General features: G+C 40.6%; 1 long non-coding RNA gene across 1 annotated transcript; it reads left to right on the plus strand.

The window, feature by feature from the left end:
* Positions 1-339: 339 nt before the first annotated feature.
* On the plus strand, positions 340-9168 carry LOC135786213 (uncharacterized). The gene is made up of 4 exons (XR_010546902.2): positions 340-2119; positions 2430-2588; positions 8277-8356; positions 8611-9168. It is a non-coding gene; the product is annotated as an uncharacterized lncRNA (long non-coding RNA).
* Positions 9169-23083: the final 13915 nt, after the last annotated feature.

Raw genomic sequence — 23083 nt, forward strand, 5'->3', positions numbered from 1 at the left:
AGCTGATTTTGAAATCTGATGACCATGAACAGATGTCTGCTTTAAAAGTGAAAGTGATCTTTGGCCAACGAGATCTGTGCTACGGAGACAACAAACACTGTGAAAGTGATTTGTGGCTGACGAACTCCGCTTGAGTGGCTGTAAACAGACTCTACGCTAACTTTTAGTCATTTGGAGCAACAAAAAAAAACCCTCCGTGACAACGTGATGGCGAGCCAACCCCAAGAGTAACTTGGATCACCATAGCAACAGCTGGACGCGACTTGAGAATACAATAAGTGCATTTAAATATCTTCGTTTTGGACCACCGAACAATTAATCTACGATTACGGATGAACTTTGAGGTTTTTGTTATTCATACAAACTGAACTGTTTACATTTGTGGACTATATTTCTAATTGAGAGGTTTGATTCATTCTATTGAAGAGGTTTGCCTGTGTTGAATTGCTGAACTGTTCCTCAGCAATTGTATATTGATATTTTGCTATGGGTATAATTCCTATACTTGTTTTGTTTATTTTTATTTTTATTTAAGTGCCATTTCATATTTAAATTCAGTGTTTATGTGATATGCTGGGTGGATGAAAGCACAGAGAGTATTGGGTTTGAATTATTTTTGAAGTCTACATACAAATACATACATATCAAATTGATTTGATTAACATAGAGATATTTACAGCAATTTAAGGATAACAATTCTGGAAGTAGATTATAGTTCTTAACTATTTACATAATACCCTGAACTAAAATTAAGCCTACACTCTAAAAAAAAGGTTCCTTGAGGTTCTATATAAAACCATGGGGTTCTATACTTGGCCAATAGAACCTTTTACCAAAAAAAGGGTTCCATTTAGAGCCCTTGGAGGGCAAAGAACCATTTTTATTAAAATGGTTCTATAATTCACGTTTGTGACTGAAGTGTAAACTAAAGATTACACAATAATTACAGACCAACACAACTCATTCACAAACCTTTTTGTTTCAATAGGCTGTGGTCAAATAAAGAGAGAGTCAACAAATAGGCTATTCATATTTATTGTATGATTTATTTCTTGTGAGCTTTTTTATGCAAGTTTGTACATTAGCATAAAACTTACAGTGCAGTTTGCGTTTTTGGTGAATAACCAGGTGTTTTCTTTATATTTGTACATTCTATATTGTCAATGTTTAATTTAACCTGAAGGGGCATTTAAAACAAATAATCGCAAAAGTGCCCTCTGGTGGCGTATATATGCGTTGCACCATAAGCGAAGATGAGCCTCCAGACGTGACAGTTTTTTTTCTTTTCAAACTGAGGAGTTCGGACTCCGGACCGGCATGTCTGCTTGTTGGTACCCTGAGGTAAGTAAACGTTCTACATTTTTGAAACGATATTACTGAAATATTTAGTATAATTAGTTAATATTTATTTTGTAAGAGGTCTTGTGCTAAATAGTGATAGAAGCTACATTTATAATATTTACCTCAGTTAAAAAATACTGTTGGTAACGTTAAAGCACTGACGGGCTTCGTCAACCGTCAGTTATAAAAGCTCTGTTAAATACATTTTGTTCCGGGTTTTAATGAATTACGTTACAGTCCTGCTTTATTTCTTTGTCATTTTAGATTAAATTGCCAATCACAATAAGACAGCTGTGTGTTGTAAGGAGACGAATGAAGCGCGTGGTCAAGGGAACCGGGTGGAAGGGAAATTATATGTAAATGTTTGTCGCAGTTTTACACATATTCCGTGAGTATTTTTCGTTTGTTCACGAGTGTTTTATCAGGGTTGGAGCTAAACTCTGAAGAAAAAAGTAAACTGGTGGCCACAGTTGGGAAATTTCCGCCGGTCTTTATTATAAATGCACGATTGCAGTGCAGCGTTCGTATCCGCAACAAGTCTAGATTTGCATGTTTTCTGTGATGCACACAATGAATTAATGTGATGGTAGCTGTTAAGACACTTACATTTAACATTCAAATGTTTTAAAAACCAAACGTGTTCAGGTTTTTATGCGTATTTGGTTTGTGAAGTGTAATTTATGCTTTTTTCCTTCCCCTCACAGATAACCATGGTTAATAAATGGTCCGTTATGACACGTCACTGGCTTTAAAATATTAACCCCATTGATGCAAAAAGGTAAGGTGCTTAAAGGGACCTCGTAAACCTGACTTCTGTCACTAATGTTCATCAAAAAGAAAAGAAATCTGTGTTTTATAGCTTTAATGATAATTCTTATGTATTTCATTTAGAATTTAGCATTAAAGACTGTAAAGTGTTTGAGGACTTATTTTTAATTCTGTATATTTCACACTATATTTTATTGAACATTGTGTTTTGAAAAATACATCACTAGTCAATTGCAACCTCAAGTTAATGTAGATTTTAAGGAACTTGTTTGTCTGAAAGTATATATGAATATGAATATATAAAGATTTTGTATTTTAAGATGCTGCATGGAATGACAATGAGGTTTGGAACAGACTTGGTGAAGAACATGGAAACATCTCTAAATAACATGGCCCCAACCATCATCAGGAGTGCAAAAGAATGAAGTAAAAACATCTCTACGCCAATCTCATTGGAACAGCAGAGGAAACCACAGAAGGTAACGCTTAGGTTACTCACGTAACCCCGGTTCCCTGAAATAACGGGAACGAAGCATTGCGTCAGTTAGCTGACGCTATGGGGGAAACTCCTGTTTACTCCATGACTGAAGCCTATTGGTTAACGTCTGTACAAAGTACAGACCAATGACGTTTGAACCCGCGCGCGGGAGGAACGCGTCCTTATATAAGCGCGGTTCAATCGTCAGGAGCTCATATTATTCGACTGAAGCGCGCAGCCGAATAACACTCGCTGCGTAGACGTTTGTAGCACGGCAAGAGACGCAATGCTTCGTTCCCGTTATTTCAGGGAACCGGGGTTACGTGAGTAACCTAAGCGTTCCCTTTCAATACGGTTCACTTCGCATTGCGTCAGTTAGCTGACGCTATGGGGGAACGTAATCCCATCACGCCGTGCATACACAACGTACTGAAGTGCCTTACCGGAGAGACACTGCGTGTGGCCCTATACCCGGCATATTCACAGCTTTAAAAGCAAATGTGTAAGCACCATATAAATTGTTGACGCGCACACGGTGGGGTTTTAAACGCACCGGGGCACATAACATAGCACAAGACGGCGAGGTACCGAGCGCGCCGCGGCTGTGCGAGATAAGTAAATTCAGAGTCACGTTGGTGAGCTCGCTGAGCGCACCGTGGTGTACACATAAAACGCATGAGCGTGCATGATTGAGCCGAGAGAACCTGCGCTCGTAGGGCAGGGACGTCTAAGCTGTACAATCTGACAACGTAGACGGCGAAGACCAGCCGGCCGCGTAGCAGATATCAAATATAGATATATAGATACCCCTGTAGACCAAGTTCATGAAGAAGCCAAACTCGCACAGAGTGGGCTCTATATAGGACATAGCTCATAGAGGGGCGTGAGCCAGTGCGATGGTTTCAACGATCCATCTAAATAACCACTGTTAGCAACAGACATACGTAGTGAGTGATCTGCGAAGCTCACGAACGGCCGATCTGACTATAATATGCGGCAGAACGGTTCGTAGCGTGGGATTATACAGATACCACAATAGTGTGAACCCAGGTGCACCCTCGAGCGCATCGGGATGCATGTAGGTAGTATTATAGTGCACAGATCGGTGAGCTTTCCAAGCGCGCCATAAATGTGTATTGACTATAAATTGCACGGGCACAGGTGAACACTTGAATACATCGTGAATGCATATCAGAGTGTTATAATGCACAGGCCGGCAAGATTCTCGAGCGCGCCGTCATGTGTTCTGATAATAAATTGTGCGCACACGGGTGAACTCTTCAGTGCACCGTGAATGCGTATAGATAAATCAGTGCACAGAACGCGCCGTGAATGTGTACAGATATGATTGATGAACGTAACGGTGGGCACCCAACGCACCGTGAACGTACACAGATGAACAACAATGTATGTGTCACAAAGCATAACACAGCTGTGTATACAGGTGAGCTTTCCCAAGCGCATCTTATTGTATACCAAAATGTTATAGCGTGTACATGTGAGCTTCTCTAAGCGCACGGTGGACGCATATAATTAAAAACCATATCGTGCATACAGGTGAGCTAATGGGCGCACCTTTAATGCAACAAACCTCAGTAGTGCGCGAAGCAGGGATGTCGAAGCTGTAAACTGACAACGTGGACGGCGGGGACCAGCCGGCCGTGTCACAATTGTCAAATGAGAAACCTCTACCATGCCCATGCTCTAAGACAAGTGAGCATAATTGTCACGGGAGGTGATAACGTCAACGATCCATAAATAGCCTGTATTGACAGGTGCTCTAGTGAGTGATCTGTGACGCAGATGAACAGCTGATCGTCTGATGTACGTCAGACGTATCTGTCATCCAGGACCTTGGACAGTTCCAGAGCGCTGTGCCTCGGGCACCGTCCACATCTGAGAAATGACAGGCTTATGAATAAAGTGAATGGCCAGCCGTAAAAGCATGGTTCGCTGTTACCGCCGCCGTCCGCATCTGAGAGATGACAGGCTTGTGAATTAAATGAATGGTCGGTCGTAAAAGCGTGGTTCGCTGTTATCACGGCCACATAGATATAGGTAGGGGAGAGAGCCGCCATGCCTCTGTAGTGAGGAGAAAAGTGTTCCACCCACGATTCGCGGGGGGTATTGACTTTCAAATGTCACTAGACAGAATGGATCAGACTTTGCATAAGGACGCCTCGTGAAAGGGGTCCTAGCAGCTTGTGTCAATGTGTCATAAGGCACGTAATGTAGGTCGTGTCCCACGGATGCCATCTCCGCACGCCCATCGTAATGGGTTAATATTGGTAGTTTAAGCATGAGATGCGTATCACTCTGATTGAACATAGCTTATAAAGCGATGCAATGAGTTTATAAAGGAGATGACTCGTCAGCTTGTTCAGGGGGCGAGATCTCAGTCTGGTTCGGTAAATAATGAAACCACCGTAGATTGCCCGACCGCATTATCACAATAACACGGTCGAGAGTGCTGCAGTGCTAAATCATCCTCTTAATGTACCGTATTCACAGTACAAGGTGATTTATATGAGACAAACGGCGTTCCACGCGCCGAAGGCTGATTGCCGTCGTAAAGCGTGTTCAACCCACAGCAAATGCTGGGCTAGCTCGTAATGACAGCACTTCATGCAGCAGTGTGTAACTTAAGCAAGCTTCCCGGCCGTCAGCTCGGGGCGGGACCTTTGCTTAGTCAAACTGAAGTGGACTTATGAACAGAATGCCACGATATTCAGCTTTCTGAGGCTCGTTAGAGGGGTACGTGCGCCCGTCTTAAACGAGATGCCGCGCGCGTCTGACTGTGCGCGCGCTTTAAGCTTTGAAACTTATTGTGGCGGGTAGCAAGCTCACTTGAGGTTGATATTACCCTTAATATCTCCGAGTATTGGAGCGGAGGTGTGAGCGTCTTCGGATCCGCTAATATAAATCAGCTATATGGCCGAAAAACGTCATAAACCGCTTGGCTGTAAGCCTTTGAGTGGCCGTCCGGAGAGGGCGCGATTCAAACGCTTGGAGCCATGCAAAAGTCTGAGGCTGTCCTTTCTCTAGGAAGAGAGAATAACAGTCGTAAGACCGTGCTCGTTTGCGCCATCAGCATCGTAGCGGAGAAACCGAGGTGGGCTGCGAGCGAATTTGGCAGAAAGGTGTTAGAGACACCGTACAGTCGTGGGGTGTCAATACACAGTATTTGGCCAAACCGGGGTTTTTTCGGCTAGCGTCGATAGAATTATGGACAGCGGGCCGTGTGTGCGTATTACTGATTGCTTGTCAGTAAGGCGATAAAGTGTTTAGAGACACCGTACAACCGGGGTGTCAATACACAGTATAGTAAGCACGGAAATTACTCTTTTTAGAGGAATCAAATACCGTTCGCCACTATAGTGAGGTCGCATAGCCGACAGTATTACACAGTATGTTTGGATAAACAGCACACAGAAAACATTTCAGGGCAGTCCAGCCGAGGCGCGACATAACCCCTTTTTCCCAGACAGTTTCGTTCTCTGTTGATGCAGCTGTGCTGCGGAGACCAGAGCTCAGCCGTTCAGGTGCACAAGCCTCAGTAGTGACGGTGACCGAACGGCTCACAGAGCAGGGTAGTATGTCTAGGTGGTTAATGTCAGACTGAACCCATCGCAGAGAGGAAGTCTGCCGTGAGGCCCGCGGTTTTGCCGTTTATTAAAAGGGCAGAAAAACCGGGTATATATACAAGAATGTACCAATATTCAGCGCACTGATATAGGACGGGACTGAATAAAGGGAGGTATTCGGGCCTCAGTATATTATAAACAAATTCGTTCTGCCTCTGATTCCGTCTAAACCAGAGAGAAATTACCAGGCAGACGAAAAATGAGCTATCTGAAGTGAGATCGGCTCAGGCCAGTAAAGCTCTATAATAAGTGTTTTAGCGCTCCAATAGAGGCGTGTCCGCCTTATCGAGCAGACGAATGAGATCGTGCCGCTCCAGGAGGGGAGGGGCATGAAGCTCTCTTATAATGAGTGTTCTTGGTGCTCCAATAGCGGCGAATCGGCCCTATCAAGCAGACGAATGAGATCGCGCCGCTCCAGGAGGGGAGGGGCATGAAGCTCTGTAATCGTTGAACACTGGACAGCTGCATTTAGAGGCAGCGAGCCGTAATACCGCGTGCTAGCTAAGCCGTTAAGAGACCTCACCACTGTGGGGAAAGGAGCGAGGGACTCCGCGAGCGTGGAGCACGAGTGGCTGTGCTATGACAGAGACAGGGGCAGACCGCCCGTGTTTGCTTGTCGTATGCATCTATCCAGGTCTACGGTTCCCCGCTTGTTCATCTCAACAAGAGAGGAACGGCAGAGGGGAGCAGCAACACAGACAGAACAGCCATGCGTCGTGACGGTATCACCCGATGCACTCGGGGGATTAATATATGTGCCAGAGATCTCGCCACTGAATGTGAGAGGAGCGAAGGGACTCTGTAAGCATGAACGGTTGCGGTGTGACAGAACACAGGGGGGGTTAGTCCGTGTGTGCTTGTCTATGCATCCATCTAGTCTCATGGCTCGCCGTGTGTTCATCCCGGCGAGAGAGGAACAGCAGGGGGAGCACGAAACATGGATAAGACAACCAAAGCATAAGCGCGGTCCCGGCGTGGGAGGTGCCAGACCGGTAACGCGCTCGGAGGAAATTCATAGCAGAGAGGCTCACCGAGCCGCTGTGCTGGACGCTATTACAACAGCGCCTGCTCTTTTAGCTTATAGCTTTATATTAAAAGTATTGATCTTACCGGGCGGCCGCAGGGGAGACCTCGTCAGGCGTGTGTCCGCTGCACAGGGCTCGTACCACGGCAAGCGAAGGCTATCTTCGGTTCTCGGCCGGAAAGCGGCAGGGGAAGACGCTAGACCTGGACTCTGCTATCTTCGGTTCTCAGCCGGAAAACGGCAGGGGAAGACGCTAGGCCTGGACTCCGCTGCAGGGCTTTTGTCAACGGCGAGGTAAGGCTTCTTCTTTTTCTTCGGAGCAGCGAGAGGTTCGCGCTGAAGGAGAAATAATATGAGCTCCTGACGATTGAACCGCGCTTATATAAGGACGCGTTCCTCCCGCGCGCGGGTTCAAACGTCATTGGTCTGTACTTTGTACAGACGTTAACCAATAGGCTTCAGTCATGGAGTAAACAGGAGTTTCCCCCATAGCGTCAGCTAACTGACGCAATGCGAAGTGAACCGTATTGAAAGGTAACTACATCATATGCTTGTTCTTTGCCCAGTGTAAAGTAGCCTTATTTGCATTGTCAATGTAAAGGTTCTAGCACCTATAAATTGTATAAGTGAAAATATGAAAATAATGTTAGTATAAACTTTTTCCTTGCCATTGAAGAGTTAACTTGTTAATAAAGAGACGCTGGCTGAGAAAGATTTAAAGTTTACCCACAAATGAAAATTGTCGTCACTTTCTTCAGCAGAACACAACAAAAGATATTTTAAAAAAGTATGGTAATCGAACAACAATGGTGCCCATTGACCTGCATTGGTTTTGTGTCCATTAAATTGCTACCAGCGTTGTTCGGTTACAGACATTCTTCAAAATCTTTTTGTGTTCTGCTGAAGAAAGAAAGCCGTGAACGTTTGAAATAACGAGTGAGTGAATGAGTTTTCTTTTTTGAGTAAAATGTCCCTGTAATTGATTTCTGTACCTAATGTACAATAATTTTTATCTTTGTAGGTCTGGTGAGGAATGCTGCACTTATGTTATTGCAAGCATTATTTTAAGAAAATCCCAGCTTCCTTTGCTGTGTAAATAGTGTAAGTATAGTCTTCTGTAGCATTTGAGGCACTTCATTTAAAGTAGCATTCAATGCAAATATAAAAATATTACTCTGTTTACCCTTAAATAGCATACAGCTCCACATCAATTATTATGAGTCTTGTTGGTTCTTGAGTGTCACTTGCCTAGTTGTCATACTTTATTTGTGTTATTATGGGGTAATTTTAAGTCTATTTGATGGCTTCTGTTAATTGGTAAAAAGCACTTAAAAGGTGAAATGTTTGTTTTACAGGAACCCAAAGATCCCACACCAACCATAGTGTTCAACGGCTCTCCTGATCCTCTCAAATCTCAAAGTATCAACTTTATAATGGACAATGTGAACATAATATGTGGAAGACATTGACATCACAGGCTGTGGAATGACTGTTTGCGGGTTTTTTTCTCTTCAATGTTCAATACCCTTTTGCCATTAAGCACACAGTGACTTTAATTTATAAAATATATGCTTAAATTTAAATACCTGTACAATCAACTTGTGTAAATTGTCATTCTATTTAATAGATTGTTCATGAATTGTCTTTAAATGCATTGTGATTTCTTTTCATCATTTCAGACACATGTAAAAGTTACTAAAAATTAGTACTGCATATACTGTACAGTATCTTTGTTTATAAAAACAGAAAATGCGTAAGGGAAATAACTTGAACAAAATTTTTGAATGTATAGTGTAATTAAGAGTTTAGCTGTTTAATACAGAGATGCAATTTTAATATATATATATATATATAAACGCATGTATGTTTATAAAAAAGTGAAAATGCTTAGTGGAAATAATTAAATAACTAAATGGTTGAATGAAATGAGACATTTTAAATGTAAACTAAATGTTTTGCTGTCTAATACAGAATAAAGAGATGTGATTTTTAAGTAATTTTTATAGATTTATATTTCTGTATAATACAATTAATAAATAGTAAACTTTTATAATTTTCAGGATCGGTTATAATTTCTTATCAATAATAAATTCCTCATAATTATAAAGAACCTTTAATGGTTCTAAATAGAACCATCTAACTTTGTTTCAAAGAACCATTTGGGGTTCTTTTTAATGAACCCATTAAAGTGGTTCTATATTGAACCATTTGGGGGTTCCATATATGAAGCAAGTGATAGAACCATTTCTGGTTTGATATAGAACCATTTTTTTTAAGAGTGTACTCTACATTATAAACCTTTATAAACTAAGGTTCATAATAACCTTCTTAAAACCAAAATTGCTTTTACAAATAGCATTCATAAAGCCAAAGAAACCTAAAACTATATTCAAACAATAATTAAATAATTGAAAGAGAAGACAACAATATTTTATTTTGGTTTTGTTTTCTTTATTAAAGGGGAGTTATATTGAATTTTACACATGTGAAAAGAGTAACTCAAGTCATTTTTGTGAATGAATGTTTATTTTTTTTGTTTGGTTACTTCTTTGATTAAAGAAAAAAATCTGTATAGTTATCCATCAAAATCTCTGTTCTCCGTACGAGCCTGCTTTCTGGTCCATTCCCCTGGTGTTCCTTATTCTCCAAAAGTAGTAAAGGCTCTTCAGTGAAACACGTGTTACACTATACTCTCTTGCAATTGAACGTGAATAAATTTACTACTTAAAAACATCAAACCTAAACATTATATCTAGTCAAATCGCATAATAACATTGCTACAAATACAGTATGAGATTAAAATCAGCAAACATCAATAGGCTTCGTTACCTTGTTTCAGCGACGCTTGGTGAAACAGCAGTGGATGTTTTAGGTTCAGCTGCTTAATGTAAGGTAATGTAATAAGAATGTAATGATCCCAAACTTTAGACATTCTCTGTCATTTTTGGACATTTACTCTCCGCCATCATGCAAACTAAATTTAAAATGTCTGTGTGAATCAGATCCCTGCGCGTATAGTGCGCGTCATAGAAATTTAATGAGGCTTCGAGGGAGAATTTTTGCCTTGAGGAATTTTTGTAATCGAGTTGTAATCATTTCAGCCCTAACATAAAACATGAACACATGTTATATTCTGCACTTTAAACACAATCACTGTTAAAAACACACAAAGAATGGGAGCTTTAATGTTTTAGATCATGAAACACATTTCAATAGTTATCATTTCAATAGTAATCAAAGATAACACAGTTTTTAAAAGGAAGGTTTTTGTTATGAAGGGAAAACAAAATCCAAACCCACATGGCCATGTGTGAAAAGATGTTCCCCCTCCCCCGTTATTACATAAGTGTGGTTTTTCACACCTGAGTTCAGTTTCTCTAACCACACCCAGGCCTAATTACTGCTTCTCCTTTTCCCAACCAAGAAATCACTTAAAGGAGTCATATGACCGATTTCATGTTTTTCTTTGTTTTTAGAGTGTTAAATGATGTCTGTGCACATAAAAGATCTGTTAAGTTGCAAAAATTAAAGATTCAAATCCAAAGAGATCTTCTGAAGCCTCATACACGCCTACCTAAAACATCTTGTTCAACACGCTCATGCAGTAAGACATCAGACTGGTTTGAACATTTGCATAACACCGCCCTAATGTACACGCAAAGATAGAGGGTGTAACTTTCAATTGCGCTGTAGTACCCTGCTGAAAAAAAACAGCATCAAACCAGCATGGACCAACATGGGATTTATGCTGGTCTATGCTGGTTTGATGCTGGTTTAGCAGGTGGTCACCAGCATACCAGCACCAAAACACAATATATGCTGGTCTTGCTGGTATGACCAGCATGGGTTGCTGGTGCTAATGCTGGTTTGGTGCTGGTTTAGCTGGTGCTAATGCTGGTGCTGGTTTAGCTGGTGTTCACTAGCAAACCAGCACCAAAACACAACATATGCTGGTCTTGCTGGTATGCTGTTTTTTTCAGCAGGGTTGCTGCTGCCATGTTGTGGAGATGCTGTGTTTTCCCTGTGAAAGACAAATGACTTTGTTTGGCCTTCCGATTGAGTAAACATTAAGAAACCAGTGGTTAGGTACAGCTCAAATGTTTGATTGTGTGCTGCACATTTGCTGACTGACATCCTGTAAGTAGCTGATGTTTTCATATTTAAAGAATTTCCTACTGACGATTCAAACGCAAGTTTTGTGCAGTGAAGAGTCTTTTCTACGATCACAAATGCAGACATGGTTTTGTTTTAGTATCCTTACCCTACCAATCGGTTACGTTCTGCTCACATCTTGCTGGTAAAGTTGATCAATCAGCTTAGTCATTTGCGTTTTCTGGGTCAGATTCAGGCTCGTATTGATAAGGTATTAAATACGATAGTATCTCCTGGCTCTCAGTATTGCTTTGGGATCTCAGCTTTTAAAACATGGTAAGGAACGTCACATTTCTGTTTATGTAATTCGGCCAATCACAACGCACTGGATAGCTGGCCAGTCGGTTCACACCTGTTTACACCGTGATTTTTCACAACAATGCTTTTACATAACGACCTGTTACAGATGGGCGGACTTAGAGCTGCTACAAAAATTTACAGTATGTGGAAAATAATGTGTTTTTTGAACCAAAACCATGCAAACACATTATATTACAACAAATACACAAAGTGATGTGCTTTTTAGCCACTAAATATGGGTCCTTTACATAGAACCTGCCTGACAAAGTGAAGTAGATCCTCAAAAGCTCCACATCATGTTAAGATCCAAAGAAATTCAAGAACAAATGAGAAAGGAAGTGATTGAGATCTATCAGTCTGAAAAAGGTTATAAAGCAATTTCTAAAGCTTTGGGACTCCAGCAAACCACACTGAGAAAACATAGAATAGTTGTGAACCTTCCCAGAAATGGCCGGCCGAACAAAACTACCCCAAGAGCGCAATGGCAACTCATCCAAGAGGTCACAACAGGATACAACAAAAACATCAGAAGAACTGTAGGCCTTACTTGCTTCAGTTAAGGCCAATGTTCATGACTCCACCATAAGAAAGAGACTGGGAAAATGTTTTGCATGACAGAGTTCCAAGACAAAAAGCACTGCTGAGCAAAAAGAACATAAAGGCTCATCTCAGGTTTGCCCGAAAACATCTTGATGATCGAGACAAAAGTTAAACTTTTTGTAAGGTGTGTATCCCATTACATCTGGAATAAAAGTAACACAGCATTTCAGAAAAAGAACATCATGCCAACAGTAAAATATGGTGGTGGTAGTGTGATGGTCTGGGGCTGTTTTGCTGCTTCAGGACTTGGAAGACTTGCTATGATAAATGGAACCAAAAAAATCCTGAAGGACAATGTCTGGCCATTTTTCATGACCTCAAGCTGAAACAAACTTGCATTCTGCAGCAGGACAATGAAGGCTTTGAGTGGCCTATTCAAAGTCTTGACCTCAATCCTATTGAGATGCTGTGGCATGACCTTAAAAATGCAGCTCATGCACGCACTTCATAAAGTCACATGTTTTCTATGTACAGGTATTAGAGAACAGAGTTACATATTGTATCAATGCATTCTTTGGCACCTTTAACCCTGGAGAACCCACAGGTCAAATTTGGCCAATGTTAATTGATGCTAAGAGATTCTTGGGTTCTCCAGGGTTAAAAACTAAAATTGTCATCACATCTATGTTGTCAAGCTTTTTTCTAGAATTATCAAAATTATGACAAATTTTCTCCATTTCAAGTGCTAAGAAGGTAATTCTTGCATTTCAGATCTATAAAATAGATTACTTTAATGCATTTGCTGGGTGTCTTGCAAGGCAAGATGTTCAAAATGCAGGACCTAGAAGGCTTTCTAGAAATATCATTATAGCTTGATTCTATCAACACTACGTTGGCTGCAAGTTTTGTGTACATTTTAGATTTAATTTTGCAAACCACCATTAAATGGTCTAACTCCCCAGTATCTAAGGGAGCACCTATCAAACTTTAGCCCATCATTGAGATTACGGTTGCAAAGTTCAGCTTGAATACCTAGAATATCAAAATAAGTGAAAGTAATGGAACTCTCTAATAACCAGGCATCATCATTTAAATGGTTAGCCAGGAACTATAGAATTGCACTTCAGGAAGGGGACATTGTATAAACAGTCGCTACAGACAAAGAGAAAATTATATTGTGTCGTAGCCATTTTGATATTTTTTACCTTCATTTGCATAATCATGCTCTTAGTAATAGCACTTAAGTTATTTTATAATTATTATTTAATGGTTTTGAATGTATGTGTTATTTGGTATGGGTTTAAATGTGTGTGCCTGTTTACTCTTAGTTTTATGGTAAGTGTGCCTGTTTACTCTTAGTTTTACGGTAATATGGAATACATGTGCAACTGGGAAAGGCCTAGGTAGTTGTTTTTTGTTTGAGTTAGGAAACAGGCAACACAAATGTGGGATCAGGTGAAGGTGGTTAAAACAATCTTTTGACCACTTTTCTCACTTATGTAGCATTTAAGTTGTAATATTAATGGAAATGTCAAGCCTGTTCAACCTTTAAATAAAAGGATATATTTTTGCATAAAGAAAGTGTTGGAAGTGCGTACAGAGGGACCACCTGTTCACTCGATCCACGGCCTTAATTTAGACTGTTAAGAACCATTGGAAGGCCGATACATATTGTTTTCATTTCTCTTTTCACCAAGTGTATTTCAACCGGCCACAGTATGAGACACAATTGTGTTAATAGAGTTTACACATCAAGAGTTCTGATCTTTGAAGGGAATAGGACATAGGGATGAACACTTCCGAATGGATTTCACCCTTAGTGTTCAGGCCCGACAGCATCTTTCACTGCTCCTAACTAGCTTAACGTTAGCTTACCAGATATCTCATCATCTTCAATTTTTGTTCTTTTGCTTATTTTAAAGATAAAGGTACTCAGCTTAGTATATTTAGCCGTGTCACATATCTCCAACAACTGACTCTTTTTGAGCAAATTATGGGTAACCATAATTAAGTCATCATTAACCTGCACTCTGACTGGAATTCTCCCGGTGCTTCTGATTAGCCAATCTGGGCATGTGTTCAACCGTGATTATGTGATTGGTCAACCCAGTCTCACCCCATGTCGTCAATATTTGACGACACTTGACCATTCGTCAATATGTGACGCGGAGGGTATACCTTTCGCGTCATTTTTTGACGAACTGGGGACTTCAATACTATTACGTCCGTTGCATTCTCTTCTCCTATTTTCTTACCAATTTCGCGTCGGTTTAGGGTTAGATTTACATAATGACATCCCTACCCAAACCTAACTCTAACCCCAACGCCAGGTGACAACTGTTTCTAACCCCAACGCCAGGTGACAACTGTTTAATTTCGCGTACACTGTTTAATTTCGCGTACACTGTTTAATTTCGCGTAATCTAACCCTAAACCGACGCGAAAATGGTAAGAAAATAGGAGAAGAGAATGCAACGGACGTAATAGTATTGAAGTCCCCAGTTCGTCAAAAAATGACGCGAAAGGTATACCCTCCGCGTCACATATTGACGAATGGTCAAGTGTCGTCAAATATTGACGACATGGGGTGAGACTGTGTTAGATTGGTTACATGTTTGTGACATGGGAAACCACAACAAATTGTCTTGGAGAAATTGTCTTGTTTCAACTTTGCCTGTTTGAAAGTGATATGTGCAAGTGCTGATATGAGCGTGTCTGAAATGGCCTGTAATAAATGGGAGGGATTGGGTAAAGGGGGCATGTGGTGGGGTGGGTGGAGAGAATCTTAATAACTTTGGTATCAATGAGCGGAGAGAACGAGGAGAAATGAAAGTCAGATGTAAGGGTGTTTTCACATATACACTGTTTAGGTCGTCCCAAATGACGTGTCGCTCCGAGTAGGGTGCGTTTGGGTCAGTGTGAACACAACAGCCGCACTCGGGTGCGCACTAAACGGGCGCTCCGAGACCGCTCTAAACAGGTGGTCTCGGAGCGGCTGTTGCCGAACTCTGGGGCGACCCACCTGTGGTGTGAACACTGCTGGACCTCAGGCCGAATCAAATACAGGAAGTTCTCCACATGTTTGAGCCACTGGGCTTTCGTTGTGACGTGAGCCGGGTGTTATATTGTGGGTTAACAACAAACAAGCCAATCCTGGTCCGTTGCATAGAGATTCGCTGTCTCCTTTACGTTTGAGCTTATGATTTTATAAATGCATAGCTGTCCTCCACACACAAACAGTGACATTACGGGCTTTTTAACAAACGGCTCCGTGAGAAAGGCTTTAATAGAACAGCTACGCAATTTCGCGTTAAAGCAAAGAAACTTCGCAAAGACGTGCATCGTTTATCTCCACATCTTGATAGCTGCGCTCTCCCTGTCAAGCTGGTTGTCGTGGAAACGTGGGGGTGGTCATGAGACGGTAAGAGCTGTCAGAGACCAATGACAGCGTTGACCGTTGTCACATGGTGTACGGTGCGGCATTTCAAGTAAAGTAAAAAATATATATATGTGAACACGGACCGCACTAACTGAAAAATGATACAATGTATTTTGGTGCGCTCCGAGGCCGCACCACGGTGCGCACCAACATATGTGAAAACAACCTAAGTGTAAAGTATTCTGAGATATGTGGTGAAAAGAATTGGTTACTGGTGGATGAAGTTTTGTTGGTGAAAAAGTTTGCAAAGTCATCAGCTGACAAAGAGAAGGTGGGTGGAGGAGGACAGAGGAGAGAGTTAAAATTTTGAAAAGCTGCCAATTATGTTGGGTGCATTAGTTACCTTGGTGGTAAAAAAAGGATGTTTTAGCTGTAGTGACAGCAGCAGAGAAAGATGAGAGAAGTGACTGGTAGTGGCAGAGTTTGGTCCGGTTGTTAGACTTTTCCTGCCATTTCCTTTCAGCAGCCCTAAGTTTAGTCCATTGCTCGCAGAGAATATCGGACAACCATGGGAAAGAGGGAGTAGCATAAGCTGGTCTAGATAAAAGAGGACAAAGAGTATCTAAACATGATGTAAGAGTAGAGCGTAAGGTGTCATTGGCAGCATCAGCATCTAAATACAGGTGGTGAGATGAAAGAGAAGATGCCACCTCAGCCGAGAGGTACTAAGGGAGAGAGAGCGAAGGTTACGTCTGAAATAAACTGGAGGTGGCGTGGGTATGTGATGTAAGAAGGTGTATGTTGAAAGTGATGAAGAAGTGATCAGATAGATGGAGAGGAATGACCTTAATTTTGCCTTTAGTGCAGTTACGAGTGTCTATGAGATCAAGCTGGTTTCCTGATCTGTGAGTGGCTGTAGTCTTTGTATAATTTTAATTTGATAGATTTTTACAGAAAATTTACAAGAATGTACATTAAAAGTAGTCCTAGTGTATAAATCTGATATCTTGAAGCATACCAAAAATTATTATTAGTATTTGATCTATGAGGCTGTTTACACTTGGCATTAACATGCGTTTTCGTCGATCGGATCACAAGTGGACGACGTTAATGCCAGGTGTAAACGGTGTTCAAAACGTTTTGAACGCGTCCACTTTCGACCACTTTCAACCACATTCAGAGGTAGTCGAAACCACTTTCGGTCGGATCGCTTTGGAGTTGCGGAACGCAATGTGGTTGAATGTGTTCGAACAGCCACATGCGACCGCCTTCTCTCCGCCCATTTATCTAATCTGAGGTATTAAACACTAATTTTACGTCTTTTTTGACTTCTGCCGTGAACATACGGTGAACAGCGCTATTTTTAGCCTTTCATTGATAAAACTACTGCGGGGTGTTCTCCGTAGTTTCGTTTTGAAAGCGTGAAAGTTGCGCGATCCTATTTCATCAATTGCGCTGAAAATTCAGAGAAAGGTCCAACAAATAAACGTACAAAACACTGTGCAGCATGTATACTTACTAAACAAGCAGCGGGCTCCGACATAATATAAGTTTGCATCCATATAAACTCCTAATTACTCCCGCTCGCGTTTGAATGACAGCAGAGAGACTCGCCCACCGTCTTACAGACCACCCCCTCACAGTATTCAGGACAGATGCGGTCGAAAGTGGACAAAAGAGACGGATTTAAATACCATGTGTAAACGTAATGTGTCTCTCTCGTCCACTTGTGATCCGATCGATGAAAACACATCTTAAAACGAAGTGTAAACAGCCCCTATGGTCTCTTTCATTTATTAGTGGGGCGTGAAGTGGTTTCATCCTCAGAGCTTCAAGCTTCAATCAGTTCTTAAAATCCACACACTCTCTACTTTCAGCTTTCTCTGGCAACCCTACCAGCTTTAAATTGGAGCCGACAGTGTCTCTGTTTTGTCTTCCATGGGTTTGGATGGATTTTAAAGTTTGGTAACTGTATCTTACTTCTGAGATATGCCCTGTTCAGCATCAGTCAATATATTAAAGACATAAGAGTTTGGTTCTTACTGTCTATTAACATGGTAATTACCACTTCAAATAGTATAAATATTTTTTATGACATTATTAGAGCCTGTTGAGAATATGCCATTTAGGAATAATCATTTAATTTTAATGGGTGTCTTGTGAGGCTTTATGCAAGGTTGATAAGCAATGACGCGTAGCACCAGGCCAGACACGACCTGAGACATTCTATTATGGACAAATGCTAATTTTCAAACATTTCAGGTCACTTTGAGGTGCACCTTATACAGTACATACTACAAACGTACAGTATATTTATGTCAGTAGAGAAATGTGTCAGTCTGACATCAAATTAAAGCATCCAAAATGAAGTACAGATGAGGGATATTTTAAAGATTATTTGGATATACTGGGGCTATTTTGTATTTGTTCAAGAGTATGCATTTTCTTCATACAAATCCAATGGCCTGCTACCTATGCATTTAAATAATGCTAATATTTGTAAATATTAGTTTTATTACAAGAGCACAGATTTTATTCAAAAGCATGATTCGTTAATGTTACTTACATCAGTATTAATAAAAGGCTGACCTCTGGTGGAAAGATGCATTTTCTCACCATTTATTTACATATATTTTTATTTTCTAGATTAAAGTACAGAGAATAAGAAAAGGATCATTGTCATAACTGATAGGGTTAGCAAGGGTGTCTTCGATAGCTTAGTTTGTAATCGTACGTATTCAGAATCCCTTACTTCATTCATGTTCAGCACAGCAGGTGCAACATTGGACCTGCGAGAGAGTCCTTGAAACCCTGTAACTACTTACGGGACAGCAGAGAACAAAGGAATGAAATGAAGGAACATACAGCCTCATCAAATAACTTTGACCACATGACCACAATGCCTGGAAAGCGGAAAAATTCCACAGACTCACCACAAGAAATGCAAGAAAACCTGCTCTGTTTCATTCAAAGCTGTCAGAAAGCATCCATACAAAAGACACAAACAGAAAACATTTCAGATAAAAGCTTCCAGGCCCCTTTTATGAAACAGACCTCACACCGAGTTGTATGTAATTCCTACCAGAAACTGGTTTATTTACCGAAAAATAAGATTTAACGCCAAGCTTGGCACTACAAATAAAAAGCAAACAAGTGTAGGAATCTAAGAAAGAAAGGGAGGGAGTTAACGTGAACCTGGGGAGAAAAGGAAACCCACACAGCAGTGGAAAGTTTCTCTCTGTCTTTCTAGTTATTTTTCTGTTGTTTATGTGACACTCTTAGGGTACATGCGGACAAATCCAAAGGGCACCACCAGATGCTTATGCTGACGGAACATCGCTGCTGCTTTTAGTGACTCGCTAGAAATTCGTAAATCTTTAAGTAAAAACATTTATTATGTAAATGTAATTTGGACATCTGCGGTTGCAACAACTCTCTGGGCCTGTCTATTTAGGAATTCAGCCCTCAGCTCTGCTTTCACTATGAAACAATATTACCATTTTCCAAGCAGCTGAGCGATAACTATAAGGGCTCCAAAGATCCAATGACAATACAGAGCTAAGGGGAGTTAGAGGGTGGAGGGATGATAGTGTAACCCGCCACCCACGTTGCTGAAAAGAGCACACGCTTACACGCAGGCACTGAACTATAAAACCACACGGACCTCCGTATAACTTGTGCTGTCCCATTCACTTATGGTGATTTCAAGCAGGCTTATTCTTCTACAAGTATTTCCACGATTATTGCCACACTACAAGTCTCCCAGTGGGGACTGTGCTCCGGCACGCACCCACTCTGTGAGACGAAACACGCTGTTTCCAAGAGCTTAGTCCGGTGATTGAAACAGCCACCTTTCCAGTTTAATAAGTGGGTGGTATGGTTCTTAATTATTTCCTGAAAGCCCTCAAACTACATGCTGTGATACTAGAGCACTTGGGCATTTTATGATTTTACTCAAAAAGATGCTACCAATCCATTTTTGCGACAAGAGACGAGACATGGGATTTAAGGGTACCATATTTCAAAGCTTAGTATGAATTCAGAACATCCCTATGCTTCAGGTCTAGTAATTTTATCCTATACTGTTAAATCTGTGTGACCCTCTGGGAAGATTGAATTGTCATATTTCTCAATTGAAAAACCACCAGTTATGTGGTGTGGGTGGCATTGGAAGAGTCTTTCTAAAGACCATTAATCTAAATAGCACATCACAAAGTCCCCCCACGGGCCTGGTCTTGAAGTCTGAATAACTCCATATTTCCAGCCACAAAGGATGCTTTGCTCCTGTAAGGCACAGACCTACTGGAACTCTGAAAATCACACCATGAGGGTAGCCAGATTAACCAGAACATGAATGCTGTAAGGATGCGAGGTATGTTCACAGAGTAGCCCTCTCCCAGGGATTATTCTGCAGGAGCAGGAAAGACTTTTAAACTAACCTAGAATGTATGCTTCTCTGATCTTCATTTCCTTTTGCTGGGATGTAAAGGGGTGAAGCATGAGGTCAGGAGAGAAGCTTTATCTAAGTTGACAATGAACTTTATCTGTAAATGAATTTTTGTCTCATTCAACAAAGGGTGTTGGCTTCTGGACAACCAACACTTCCTTAAAACACCTGACAAATGACATACAGTACAGTAAAAATGACTTGAAAAAAAAATGGACGGATGAATGATCTCAATTAGTAAAAAAACAAAATGTTTAAATTAGTAGTGGGGTAAATTAGGTAAATATTTCTTAATAAACAAAACAACACAAAAGTAACACATTGTTGGACGAAGGAAATATGTGCCTCATTGTGTCACTTTATAATAAGCTTCAACTATCGTTTTGTGTGATCTTTTAATATTCATTGAATGCACACAACACTCAAGTCCATTTGTTTGCCAAATGCAGTGTAAGGATAAATATACCACTACAAACATTAAGTGTATTGGGAAAATATGAAAGCTAGGAATTGTCTGGGAAAATTTGTCGAAGAAACACCATCAGCTGGCTACATCAGTGTTGCTAGAATCATTTGCCTCTCACTGGCAACTGTCAAGTCCCTGTCACTAGGTTACCTTTCTCACCAGTAAATAAGTAAAAACACGGCCTAAGCACAAATGACAACAAATCAGCAGCCATCTCTTTACACTCTGAACTTATGCAGGTGATGTCAACAGTTCTGAGATGCTATTGTTTAATGAAAGAAGTTCATAACTTTATGTAAAGCATTAATATAGAAAAAAAGATTACATACTTCCACATACAGTAGTTGTTTTATTAAAAAAAAGATTGCAGTTTCAATAAGGTAATGCATAAGCCTCCTCTCAAAACATTAGGACAATTATGAATCAAAATTGCTGCCTTAATATATTTTATCTAAATTATTTTCAGTGTTAGAACTGCAGCGTACACTGTCAGAAAAAAAGGTACAAAACTGTACCTTTTTTTGTCGCTGGGGTGGTACCCCAAGGTACTGTTTTGTACCTTTACAGGTATATAAACATAATACAATGTTGTACCTTTTGGGGTACATAACTGTTCCTTAAGGATCTATTTTTGTACCTTTAAAGGTACAGTTGACTGTTTTGTACACCTTAAATTTAACTGGTACAAAATTGTTCCTTAAGGTACACTATTGGTCCTTAGGGTATAATATTGTACCCCATAAGGTACAACATTTCAATGTGTTTTATACCCATAAAGGTACAAAAAAGGTACATTTTAGGGTACCACCCCAGCGACAGAAAAAGGAACAACTTTGTACCTTTTTTCTGACAGTGTATGCACGTGGTATTCTGCAATAAGATAGGAGAAGGTAGAGACTTACATCTTAAGTAAAAAAACATCAGCCTCTTGTGGTCAAAAACTTTTATTACATGCATCACAAGAACGAAAACAGGAAATGCAGAGAAACTCCATATATGTGAACTTCACATGCCGATAAGTCAGACATATTGAAGAGAGATGTTAAAAGCAGTCAAACCATTAAGGAGCGCATTTTCACGAGCAGGCTGTAAGTTCATGTTAAATATTATAGGTTGTTCATTGGAGTATTTAAATAGGTTTCCAGTCCTTAGTAGCCTACTTGAAGACCCACTGAAGTGCTATGAAACATAGACAATAATGACACCACATATATGTCTATTGGCCTATTGCTACAATGGGTCAACAGCACCGACATAGGGAGAGCAGAGCAGAGCAGTAGGGTATTTCTATCAGGGAGTTCTAATCCAGATCCTGAAAATTGCTGGGTTGTTTTTTACCCAAGGCTGGGTAAATATTGCACAGAACACATGTTGGGTTATAAATAAACCTATGCATATGTTATTTGTAATCCTAAATGTGTTCTTGGCTTGGCTAAAATTGTCTAGGTAAACTTTAAGTATTAAAATTATTTGGGTAAAGACAATGATAAATTGTTCATGTTGTCTGATTATTTTTATCCAGGGGCATCTTAAAGGGTAGAGTGTTAGAACAATTCTAGGGCTCTGGCCACACAGTGGGCCCAGAAAAGGTGCCAAAATCAATGCCCTCGCACTGTGCCAAGTGGGAGTGTGTTTCCCCTTCTAACGTTTGCGGATTAATTAGAAACGCGCCAGACACTGTTTTGAATGTTACGCACATCAGGTGGAATTGTATTGTCTTTTAATGCTGATACGAGTCTCTGATGGTCTCCATCTCAATGTTTTTTTTACTGTTACTGTAAAACAGTAAATGTCAGTGTTTCGTATAATGGCACCTGCTAAACTACTCCTAGTCTGACTAAGACTTAACGAATGAGTCATTGCACTACACAACACATTTAATGACTGCTTAGACTTTACATTCTGCATAGCCTTGTTTCACTTTTATGCATGCATAAAAAAAGTTAAATAAATTGGTAAAGAAATCTACAGACAGCAACAAAAGCTAAGTGTGGTTTCTTGAGCCCCTCCTCAGAGTGCTTGGGGCTGATAGCAGTGACAAAATAAAAAGAGAGACGACAAGTCTGACCTCAGGTCAGTCATTATCACAAGCCATAAAGCTACATCGAAGAGTTCCTACGGTCAGAGGGCGCCCCCTTTCAGGAGGCAGACAGCATCTGCTCTCCTGGAGAACCTCAGGGAATTATTACATTAACCCCGCAATTCATGACGCCTCAGGGCATGTTAATGTCCAATTTATGGGTTTATTAATCTTTTTTCCACTAGGTGGACCCTGCGCAGGCTTGGGTGTTACAAAAAGATGTTTTAACTCTGCTGGAAAAATGGGCCATAGAGTGTGTTCCCTCCTCGAGATTCAGACCCAGTTTTATTGTATTTTATAGTTCCCAAAAAGGATGGAGGGCTTTGGCCAATCTTAGATCTCAGACATGTCAAGTTCAAAATGTTAACTATTCTGTTTATAGTGGCTGGAATTAGATCCGAGGACTGGTTCACCATGATAGATCTGAGAGATGCATACTTTTACATCTCCATACTTACACAACA

The sequence above is a fragment of the Paramisgurnus dabryanus genome, chromosome 4, assembly GCF_030506205.2.
Source record: "Paramisgurnus dabryanus chromosome 4, PD_genome_1.1, whole genome shotgun sequence".
NCBI lineage: Eukaryota > Metazoa > Chordata > Actinopteri > Cypriniformes > Cobitidae > Paramisgurnus > Paramisgurnus dabryanus.